Raw genomic sequence first — 11,860 nt, 5'->3', positions numbered from 1 at the left:
AATTGAATCACATTTTTTACTGACGGGGGAGTTTGCTGTCAAAGAGAGTCTATGAGACATGCTTCCTGAGAACGAACATTTAGCTTGGGAGCAATCACGAGCTGTTAAAGTCAAGACGCAGAAGGGGACCACACTGCAACAAATTTCACCTCAGCTTCAGAAGTCATTTGCCGATGATGAAAGAACAGTTACCATTTCCCTGGTGCTCACCATACTCGGCACGGTACAAACTTTGCCTCGTCTAATCCTTGCAGCAAACCTCTGGAGCATATATTGTTCAGATCCCCACTGTACCAATGAGGAAACTGAGGCATGGGGAGGTTTATTTAACCTTATTTAGGATATATTATTACTTAAAGAAGCAGAAAACCACCCCCCCAACAAAATAGCTCATCTCGCCTCATTAACACTGTTTATATCTTTTTTTTTTTTTTTTTTTTTTTTTTTGTCTTCTTAGATTCTTTGTTTGCCAGGGTCAGGGTGGAGTGAGGATTCCACTTCTGTAGATAATTCCAAAATCCTAAAATTCTCTTTGTTGTCAGGTTCCTTTTTTTAAAGGAACAGGACAGAAAGTTAACTGGTAGGGTGAAAATCTAAGCTTTCTTGAAAGCCGAGTGGGAGGGACGGGCTACATGAATGCTGACTGATTGATTAATGACCTTGCTAGAGGAGGCCACCCACCAGGAAGTCTATTGTAGATTCCCATCTCTGTCACTTGCTCATCCTCTATTTCCAAGCCCTCCCACCAGGTGCTGGGGAGCCCGCCTTCCTTCCTCTCTTGCCTCACTGCCTCCGGCAGCCTCCTCACAGCCTCTCCTTGGCCCAGCTTTCCCTGCCTGTCTCTGCGCTCTCCTGTCATTCAAGCCTCAGTCCTGGAGAACCTTCCTGAGCTTCTCAGAAGGGAGAGGCTGACTTCCAACAGGCTCCATCTGTTTAAGAGAGAAATATCTTCCCAGATGCCAACCCTTATCTCCAGGCTCCCTTTCCTCCAGTGGAACAGAGGTGTATGGAGGACTAGCTGTTCCCCCCTGACTGTCCTCCAGCCCCAGGCACCACTGGAGGCCAAGATCTTGCTCCCTGGGGGCGACTGGGGTAGCAGGTTCTAGGATTAGGAGCAGTGGGTTCTTTCTGGTGCTCCTTTGGGCACTGTGTGAAACTCAGAGGACAGAGAGACATGGCATGAGAGCTTGGCATGAGGAGAAACTTATACGTTCAGGGTCCTGTGGCCTCTGGCGTCCCTACCTGGATGGTGGCAGCCTCCTCTGGGGCAGGGGAGGGGCTTCCAGGGGAAACAGAATCAGAGTGATCGTGCATTGGCAGGGGCTGTGTGGAAAGAGGCCTCCACTCCGGCCCCCTGAGCTGAAGCCCCTGCAGGCAGGCCAGGGCGCTTGGTCTTTTGCACATGGTACCACCCTGACTGGGGTGCTGGGAGGCCCACCAGAGGTATCACATGCTCGCCTTCCTCAGGGGGCTCACAGTCTCCTCAGAAAGGAAGGGCTTTGCTCAAGGACGCCATGTTCACACACATTAGGCCTATAAATGACCGAAGGCAAGCCAAGCGCAGGAAGAGCTGGCTGACTCAAGAACCACAGGGACTGGGTGAGCTCACGGCTCATGGGGGGTAAGGAGGTGGGCGTGTGGGGGGGGCAAGTTTCTGGGGAGGGAGCGCCGTGGTTCGGCAAATGAGTTACAGGAGTTGATTTGGGGCCCTGGTGGTGTCACTGTTTTGTTCTTATTATCAGTGTCTTTTCCTTTGCTCTTGATAATTAAAAGAGGCTATGTGTGAGAGAGCCTGGCACGGAGTAAGAGCTCCATAGCATTAGATGAGCCCGAATTTGGCACATTCTGGGAGGCCTCAAGGTCTCTGTAGGGGTCACCGGGCTCAGCAGAGCTCCTGTTAGGACTGCATTAACTACCACACAGAAACCGGTAAGGGCAGTCGCCTTCTGGGGGTGGAAATTTGTTGCCAGGGACAAGGGAGAGAGGGTCCTTTATTTTTTTGAATTTTGTCCATATACATCTATTTCTTATTTCAAAAAATAGGTAAAATTTAAAGTTTTTAAGAAGAACATTCTATTTGATATTCGTGTTTCAAGGTTATGAAAGCATCTGCATATAGATGGGTTTTTTTTTAAGATTTTATTTATTTACTTGACAGAGAGAGAAAGAGAGGGATCACAAGTAGGCAGAGAGGCAGGCAGAGAGAGGGAGAAGAAGACTCCCCGTTGAGCAGGGAGCCGGATGTGGGGCTCGATCCCAGGACCCTAAGACCATGACCTGAGCCGAAGGCAGAGGCTTAACCCACTGAGGCACCCAGGTGCCCCGGGAGAGAGAGAGTCTTAAGCCAACTTTGTGCTGAGCGTGGAGCTGGATTCGGGGCTCAATCTCACGACCATGAGATCATGACCAGAGCAAGAACCAAGCAAGAGCTGATGGGGGGTGGGGGCATGGGGAGCCCAGTGATGGGTATTAAGGGGGGCACGGATTGCATGGAGCACTGGGTGTTATCCGCAAACAGTGAATCATGGAACACTACATCAAAAACTAATGAAGTACTGTATGGTGACTAACACAGCACGATAAAAAGAAAAAAAAAAAGAAACTAAGATTTGGTTGCTTAACCGACTTCACCACCCAGGTGCCCCTGTATATAGATGGTTTTAATGGAAATTTCCAAATGATCTTAATAAATGGGTATTACCTTCATTTTATGATAAAGAAATAGAAGATCAGAGAAGTTAAGTGACTTAAGGCCCCGCAACTAGTTGAAAAGGTAGAGTTTAGCCTGAGCCCAGGGCCCTTTAAACCAGGTGGCTTCTAACAGGACAGTTAAGAGCCCGAGACTTCTCTCAGTTTCCAGGGCTTGATCTGTGACCCTCTAGCAGTCCTGGGGTGGGATGGGGTGAGGGTGGGGGAGTATCTCTGTGCCTTAGTTTCCCTCTCTGTCAACTGCCCTGAAGCTTCATGAAGAAAGACATGGGGCAAACTTGCTTCGACCACATCAGTCATGGAAGCCCCTCCCAGAAGCAGACAGGTCGTCGGCTCTGCCCCTCAGTTATGGGAGGATGGGGTCCTTGACCTGCTGCCTCCAGCAGGATCACCAGGGAGCCTTCTGTGCCCTGTGCACTTGTATGCTCAGCTCGGGGAGGCCTGGGCCTGGCATCATTTAGAAGCAGCCTGGGTTGAAGGTCACTGGGTTTGGAGGATTATGGTCAGGCTGCTGGGCAGCGCTGAGGTCCACCTGAGGTAAACATCAAGACCACCACGTGTGACCGCATGCGGTGGTGTGCTGTGAACATTATCAAAGAGATCTGGGGGTTGGGGGAGACTAGGGGCCCCTGGTTCCAGCACACCACTGGCTGCAGTAGTATATGTACCTGATGAAAGCTGGAAAAGTGGTGACTAAGCCCTCCTTGCTCTCCCTCACTTAGATGGAGACTGAGTCACAGAGAAAGCCTGAGGCTCTGGCTTAAGACCACAAATCCGGGGTGCCTGGGTGGCTCAGTGGGTTAAGCCTCTGCCTTAGGCTCAGGTCATGATCTCAGGGTCCTGGGATCGAGTCTTGCGTTGGGAGCCTGCTTTCCCTCTCTCTCTGCCTGTCTCTACCTACTTGTGATCTCTCTCTGTCTGTCAAATAAATAAATAAAATCTTAAAAAAAAAAAAAAGACCACAAATCCGACTGTGCTGAGATTCAGTCTGAATCTAGTCATTCAAGTTGAAGAGGTCCTGGGTGCCGGTCTAGCCCCTGGCCATCTGTGTCACCTTGAACACGTCAGCTAAGCCTTTTGAGTCTGTCTTTCAATGAGACGAGCATGATGATACCTACTTCTCCAGATTGTTTAGAGGTTAGGCTAAACTTAAACAAACAAACAAAACCTACCTGGGGGTACTTTGAAAACCTTAAAATCCTAAAATAATAAAATGTTTTCTTAAATCACAAAAAAGCGGGAAGAAAGAAAGAAGGAAGGAGGAAGGGAAGGGAGTCGAGGAAAGGAAGGAAAGGAAGACAGACAGACAGAACTCTCCCTTTACCCAGATTCACTACTAGTCAAGCTCCTTAAACATTTTCTTGGATATTTGAGGAGCCTTCTTCACTTGGCCTGTCCTGGGTAGAGACTGAGTCTCTCTTCCTATCTCCCCAGTTCCTGGAGTTTCCATGCCTCCACTCCCTGTAAGTAGGAAAAGAGAAACACAGATCCTCCCCAGACTGGAGTTTTTCCACATTTGGTGGGTCATTTGCTGCCCAAGGAGGCGGCTGTTCAACTAGTGCCCCCTGGTGGTGACTCTTAGGAGTCTCTCTAATGTCACCCACCTAGAAGGTTGGAATTCAGAGGAGGATGTACCTAACTGGACCTGGCTGGGGCTTGGGTAAGGACAATCCGGCCATTGGGTCCATGCAGGTCCACCTGCATCTTTGCTCTGTGGCCACTGCACCCATCGTGCCAGCACAGGGATGTGTAATGACAGAGGCTGACCCATGGCCATTGGCAAGGTCATTTCATGTCCTTGGATATTTTGTGCCTCTTCCGTGGCAGATGCTCTCTGGTGGTTATTAGCACGTGACACAGAGATTGTCACCCTTTGGTCTACTCCCACATGTCTACCCGTATCCTCTACCCCAGTTCCTCCCCACCTGCATCTTCCTATCTTTTTTCCTTCCAGGCTCCTGACTAGCTCAGCCATTAGTCACCACCCATGCATCGTACCCATTCTGACTTCAGGACCCTTCTCGGTTCACACAAAGGAAATGATAAGCTGTGCCATCCATAACACTGCCTCTTTACTGGAGGGTTTTCACCCAGCGTTTGTCAAGGCCGCCCCTCAGGGAGCCATTGTACCGTTACCATCATGTGCGGCTGGCACAGGCTTAGGAAGCTGGCCCACCTGTAACCCCAGCTCTGGCTTTTTCTTCCTCCTTCAGCTGATGAGACAGGAGTCCCTTTAGCCATGGGTGTGAGCTGAGGGAGGCACATTGGGACAACAGTAGGGGGCGGGGTGTGTGGCACAGCTGGCCTGTACCTTCTGTTCCTGCCCTGTTAAATCCCGGAGACACCATCTCCATGGTACAAGGGACTGACACTGTGCCTGCCAGGCCTTCCATCCCGACCAGACGCAGCTCAGGATGGGCAGTTCCAGCTGCATGGTCACTTGGTGTCCCGTGGAAGCTTCTTTTGTTTCGATGGTTGATGAATAGTTCTCTGCAGCAGTTGATGTGACTTTGCTGGAGAGCGAAGGGGTCTCACTGCGAGAGTCCCATGGGAACTTGCCACCAACCCCACAAGGCCTCTTTCACTGCCACAGAACCCTTTGGCACCACAGTACTGGCCAGTCACGCAATTCAGGCAACAGCTGCCAGCCTCCCAGGTAACATAGGGCCACTTGTGGACTCAGAGTAGGGCTGGGCAGGGGCTTCTCCTTTAGTCTCAGGTGAAGCACCGCAAATTAAACATGGTACGCTCTTAGACAGAAGATGAGCTTGCTCTTTGCTGGCCCCTCTGGTGTTGTGTGGATCTTTTTATGTCTCCCAGCTAACCGTGAGTGCCTCTGGGGCGGCATTTAATCATGGCTCCTCTGCCTGCAGAGCTATGTGACCCTGGGTGCACCGCCTCCCTTCTCTGAGCCTTGATGTCCCCTTCTATAAACTGGGGATGTGTCCGTGCCTGCAGCCTCGTGGAGCTGTGAGCATTAAGAAAAGAAAGCTCACAGACCCCAATGGCGTCTGCGCGTCCTCAGCGATCCTTAAAGGCTGGCTATCATTCTTCTCCCCTGGGACCCTCTGACAAAAGATGCCCCCTCCCCAGCGCTCAGTAAATCTGTGCTAATGTGTTAGTGGGTGTCAGTGACTTCACATGACCCTTGGGTCACATGTGGTTAACATGTGTGTATTTTAATAGGCTTTTATACAGTGACTCTAATGATGTGTGGATTGTCTGGGGGCTGTGGGGTTGTGCTCTCGAGCTGTAAACTCACCACTCCTCTGCTCCTCATTATTCTTGTAGCTCTAGCCTGCTTCCTCTGCAGCCCTCACGGGACTGTGGGGTGTGCGTGTGCGGTTTGTGTGGTGCGCGTGCATATATGCCTGTGTGTTGTTTGTGCCTTGTTAATGTGTTGTATGTGTGCATATGGCCTCTAAGTCCCCAGAAGCAGGAAAAAGACAGTCCTTCCCTGGGTACCACCACCTGACTCACCTCCATGACTCTGAGCCCGTTCCTGCCCCCTCAACTCGATTGTGGACAGCACCTGTGCTCTGATCTCCATATCTTAGTGTCTAAACCTGTGCTCAGGTTTTCTTTGCTAATTGAATGCAGCCAGGGAAGGAGCTCAGTCCTGGGATAGTCTTTTCTGGGCAGCGCTGCAGTGCCCTCTAGTGGGTTTTATCTGAACTTTAGGTTTGAGGATCCACTGTTTTGGGAATCCAGGCGGGCTTGGTCTCCCTTGCTGTTGGTCTCTCTGCCTTGCAGAGAGGAGGTGCAGTTAGAACTGAGGGTGTGTGGGGGCGAGGCTGGGGTGGTCAGGGAGAAGGGCTGATGTCAGTAGACCAGATCTGAGACCACTTGGCCCAGGAAAGCAGGGTAAGTAGGGGAAAGCCCAAACTTTCCCTTTCTTCCCAACGCTCTCTTTTTTTCTCAGGCAGAAATGACTCTCAAGAGGAGTCCACCTGGGGCGCCTGGGTGGCTCAGTGGGTTAAGCCACTGCCTTTGGCTCAGTTCATGATCCCAGGGTCCTGGGATGGAGCCCCACATTGGGCTCTCTGCTTGGCAGGGAGCTTGCTTCCCTTCCTCTCTCTCTGCCTGCCTCTCTACCTACTTGTGATCTCTGTCAAATAAATAAATAAAATCTTAAAAAAAAAATTTAAAAGAAGAGTCCGCTTGAGATTCTTTCTTCCTCTCCCCCTACCCTGCCTCCCCCACTCACATGTGCTCTTTCTCTCTCACAAATAAATTAAATCATTTTTTTAAAAAAAAGATTTTATTTGAAAAAGGTTTTATTTATTTATGAGAGAGCATGTGCACGTGCACACAAGGTGGGAGGAAGGGAGAGGAGAAGAGGGACCAGCAGACTCTGCACTGAACACAGAGCCTGAGGGGGGGCGCTCAATCCCATGACCCTGAGATCATGACCCGAGCTGAAATCAAGAGGAAGCTCAACTAACTGAGCCACCCAGGCACCCCCGAGTGTTCTTTTAAAATCATAAGTCAGATCACATTGCCATCCCCTGTTTAATAATACTTTATTTATCCCCCATTTCACTTGATATAAAACCCAAACTCCTTCCTGTGACCTACAAGACCCTATGTGTGGAAGAAAAGAGTGCTGCCACTCTAGAAGACAGAACAGGACCAATCGATGGGGGAACAGAGTGTGACCTTTGACCCAAGGAAGGATGGAATTTCCAAGAATCACAGCTGTGCCAGCTGTCTGCCCAGTGAGGTATGGTCCCACCATGGAGTATGCAGAGCTGCTGCTGGGAACATGTCTGTCCGGGGTGGCTGGAGGCTGGAGGAGATGAGCTCCAGTCACCTTCCTGAACTGGAACTCTGCACCTCTAGGAACAAGACATGTAAGGAGGAAACTCCCACTTAACTGGCGGTGGTAAGATAAGTAGAATCTGGACAGAGGCAGTAGTTCTTTAGGAACAGAGACAGCCTTTGCTTCTTTAGGAACACGTCTTCTAGGGAGGCACTCCAAGGATGAAGGGTACGTACTGTACTGTCAAGAAGTTCATGGACTTCGGGGCTCCAGGCTGGCTAGCAGTTAAAGCACCCCAAGGACGCTTGGACTGTGGGGGTATGGGGGAAGGGTGGAGCACACGGGAACTGGAGTGAGCGAGCCCTCATCCCTGGCATCACCTTGAAACCGTCTGTTCAGAGGCTCCGGAAACTCCGAGTGAGCGGGCTCTGTGCTCAGGATGGAGTCTGCTGAGATTCTCTCCCTTTCCCTCTGTCCCTCTCCCTGCTTGAGTGCATTCTCTCTCTCTCCAAAATAAAATAAATGAAAAAATCTTTCAAAAACTATTACACAGGGGTACCTGGGTGGCTGTCGTTGGGTATCTGCCTTTGGCTCGGGTTGTGATCCCTGGAGCCCTGCTCAGTGGGAAGCCTGCTTCTCCTTCTCCCACTCCCCCTGCTTGTGTTCCCTCTGTCACTGTCCCTGTCTCTGTCAAATAAATTAATAAAATCTCTGGGGAAAAAAAACAACTATTATACAGTGGAAGCCCAGTGTGGGTATTTATCATTTTCATGTATCTTTATTTTGTTTACCATCTATATGAGAACTCATGTGGCAAGTAGTCCCCTTCCCAGTGTTTAGACCTTCTACAGTCAGTGTCCCAGGAAAGAAGTCCTCCTACAACTTGAGTTTATCTCTCAAAATAATTTTTGACATTTACCCGCATTGATGCATCTATCTCTAACTTATGTATTATCCTCACTTTTTAAATTTTTTAAAATTGAGATATAATTGACATATATCATTGTATTAGTTTCAGGTGTTCAGTTTCATCATAACGATGTGATATTTGTGTATGCTGTGACATGTCACTACAAGGAGTCTAATGTCCATCAGCACACATAGTTACAATTTCTTTTCCTGGCGACAAGAACTTTTTAGATCTACTCCTTGAGCAACTTTCAAGTCTTCTTAGCTTTGGCCATGATGCTGTACATGACATTCTTAGGGCTTATTTATCTTATAACTGGAAGTTTGTACCTTTTGACCACCTTCACCCATTTCACTCATCTCCGCACCCCCACTGCCAGCCTCTGGAATCTATTCAGATTTGTCTTTCCTGGTCAGACTTGTTTCACTTAGCTTAATGCTCTCGGGGTCCATCTATGTTGCTGCAGATGGCAGGATTTCCTTCTTTTCTGTGGCTGAATAATATTCCTTTATATATATGACCACAGTTCCTGTATGCATTTATTTGTCAATGGATACTTGGGCTGTTTCCCATCATGGGTATTATAAATGCCATGAAATGGGGGTGCAGATATGTCTTTTTGAGATCACGACTTCATTTCCTTTGGGTAATGATCCAGAATGATGGGACTTGTGGGACGGCATGGTAGTTCCATTTTCAGTGTTTTTAAGGAACCTCCATACTGTTTTCCATAGTGGCTGCACCAGCTTACTTTCCCATCAGAAATACACAATGATTCTCTCTTCCCCACATCCTTGCCAATACTTATTATCTCTTGCATGTTTGATAACAGCCATTCTGACAGGTGTGAGGTATTATCTCATTATGGTTTTGATTTGCATTTTCCTGATGATTAGAGATGTGGAGCACCTTTTCATGTGTCTGTTAGGCCATCTGGATGTCTTCTTTGCAAAAAATGTCTATTCAGATCTTCTACCCATTTTTAAATTGCATTGTTTGTTTCTATCGTCCCTTTTAAAAATCCGTGACTCTATTGATGGACCCTTAGGTTTGCCCTCAATTTCTTACTGCTACAGACAATGCTGCTATAGGGATTTTTGTTCAGCTTGCTTTCTGCACACACAGGAGAGTCTCACAAGGGGGTACCCCCAGGAGCGGACTAACTGGGTTGAGGGCACTGTGGTCTTCAAACCCCATCCGCTCCAGCTGAGTGCTCTCACCCCCACATGCACAAGCCTACCTTCTAGTCTGTGCTTAGTAGCCTTTTGTGGTAAGAACAATGGAAGAATAGTTACACAGGAATGCATCTAGAGTATACTCTTGGCTATGAAGTCTCAGCAAAGTCTGGAGGCAGTCTGTGCCATTCTGAATTCAGAGCCTCCTGCTGAGACACAGGAAGTAAGAGACAGGAGGCACACCGGGGATTTGGATGGGCTGGCTGGCTGGCTGTCTCCACTGATGATCTGCTTCAACACGTCTTCCTTTTGTCTTGACCTTTTGTTCCAGGGAATAAACAGGGAGCCCGAACTTCTAGGCTTGCTTGTCCGTTTCAGTTGTTCCAGTAAAGTCATTAGTGGCATGTCCTTTGACTCTTGGGAGTGTTCAGGTTTGAGGGTCGCCTTAGCTATGAGAGTGGCAATTCAAATCAATTTCCTATCCGGGACGGGTCTGATTTCTGCAGCTCTGTTGAGGTCAGTGTGGCTTTGACTGAGGCCAGGAGAGTCCGTGGGTTAAAAATCACAGGGGGAGAGCTACAACTGTTGCTGCAATAAGGCTTAAGATGGAACGAGCAGCCCTCGGAGACTTTCAGAGGGAGCTGACCACAGCCCAGAATCCCTTCTCTGAGAAGCTCTGCTGCTGTCACCGCGGAGTCCTAGCCATGCGTCTTGGTCACTGCCCACAGGGTCCTAGCCATGCGTCTTGGTCACTGCCCACGGGATAGCCAGCTCCCGGGACAGGTGGTGCCGGGTAGCCTGGCGGGTGTTCCCCTCCCCAACTCCTCAAGATCAGAATCCATTCCAGGCCACCAGACAGTGTTCCCTGCCAGCCCTTTCATGAACACAGTTCCTGGATGTGCTTTGTGAGTGGTGGCCAAGCTCTTGTGACAACACCTCCTGGAATAACAAAAGGATCCTTTGTGGCAGCCGGCTCCAGCTAACAGCTTGTGGATGGCTGGACTCCCTCTGGCACTTTCTTTACTAGACGTGTGCCGCCCCCACCCCCCCAAACCCACATCCATTCAGTTCAAGACAATCTGGGATCCTAGCTAGAGAATTGGGCCATTTGATCAACCTGAAGAGGTAGGTCAGGGCGGCCATCCAAGGCTGAAACTTCCGGAGGAAATGGCAGGACACAATGGGAGATCTGTGGCGGGGGACAGCTCAGGGCATCCGCATTGGGTGGTTCCCTTCCAGCACTTTGCCACCTCCTGGGAGAATGCCTGCAGCTCTGCGGTGTGTTCATACAACAAAGGCTTCGCCTTAGAAATAAGTCCACACAGGACCTCCAACTGACCCGCCTCGGAAGCTTAGCCTCTCACTTTGAAGAGTAGACCCATAGAGGATTACTCCTACCAGCGGCATCCGAGACTCCTCTGGGGATCACCCCCTCCACAAGGTCTGTGTTGAGCTGCCCCCAGGTGACAGCGTACCCTCTGGCTTTTGTGCCTCTTCCATGACCCATAATGAACGTGTGTGTGTGTGTGTGTGTGTGTGTGCGCACACACATCCCTGTCACAGCACAATTACTCTCACAAGGACAGTGATGGTATCTGAATTATTTCATGTGCTAGCAGCTCAGCCAAAGTTTGTTAAAGGAAGAAGGGAGCCGCCCCCCTCACCTGGAAGGGTTTGTTCCCGGAAGCAGACTGGGTGGAGGAGCTCGGTGACACTGGCAAATCTTCTATTCCCTTCTGCCCTTCTCCTCTGTCTCGTTTTCTATTGTCCAGACCGCCTCCATGTCTGGGGAGGTTGGCAACCGGCAAGCCCCAAATCACAACATTTCCGCTCTGGGAAATGAAGGCAGATCCATGCTCTCCCGCTTGTCCTTTGATCACCCCTGGGACCGTGGCGTGGGCTACACTGACCGGAGGACTCACTGGAATCACATCACTGGACTGGGGGAGAAGCAATGCCCCAAAGTGGGGAGATTGGGCTGATCTTGAAAAGACAGAAATAACAGACATGCGGGGCCAGAGCAGGGAAGCCTGAGCAATTCCTAAAAAGGCCGATTCTGAGCTGGGGAGCAGGACTGCTCTTGTGGGAGGGAAGACTCTGGCAGCTCTAACAACCACAGGCCAGCCAGGTTTTATAAGGACCATCCCCTTGGCAAGAATGACAGGTGGTTTTATCTGAAGACTCTGAACGTCATCAACACTAAACAGATGTTTATTGAAGACCTACTGTGAAATGTCAGACACTGCAGGCCTGGGAGGGTCCACGGGAGCTCAAGGTCACACTGCTAGTGAGTGACAGGACTTG

Source organism: Mustela lutreola, chromosome 2 (assembly GCF_030435805.1).
Source record: "Mustela lutreola isolate mMusLut2 chromosome 2, mMusLut2.pri, whole genome shotgun sequence".
NCBI classification, from domain to species: Eukaryota; Metazoa; Chordata; class Mammalia; order Carnivora; family Mustelidae; genus Mustela; species Mustela lutreola.
Note: the sequence above shows the minus strand (reverse complement) of the source record.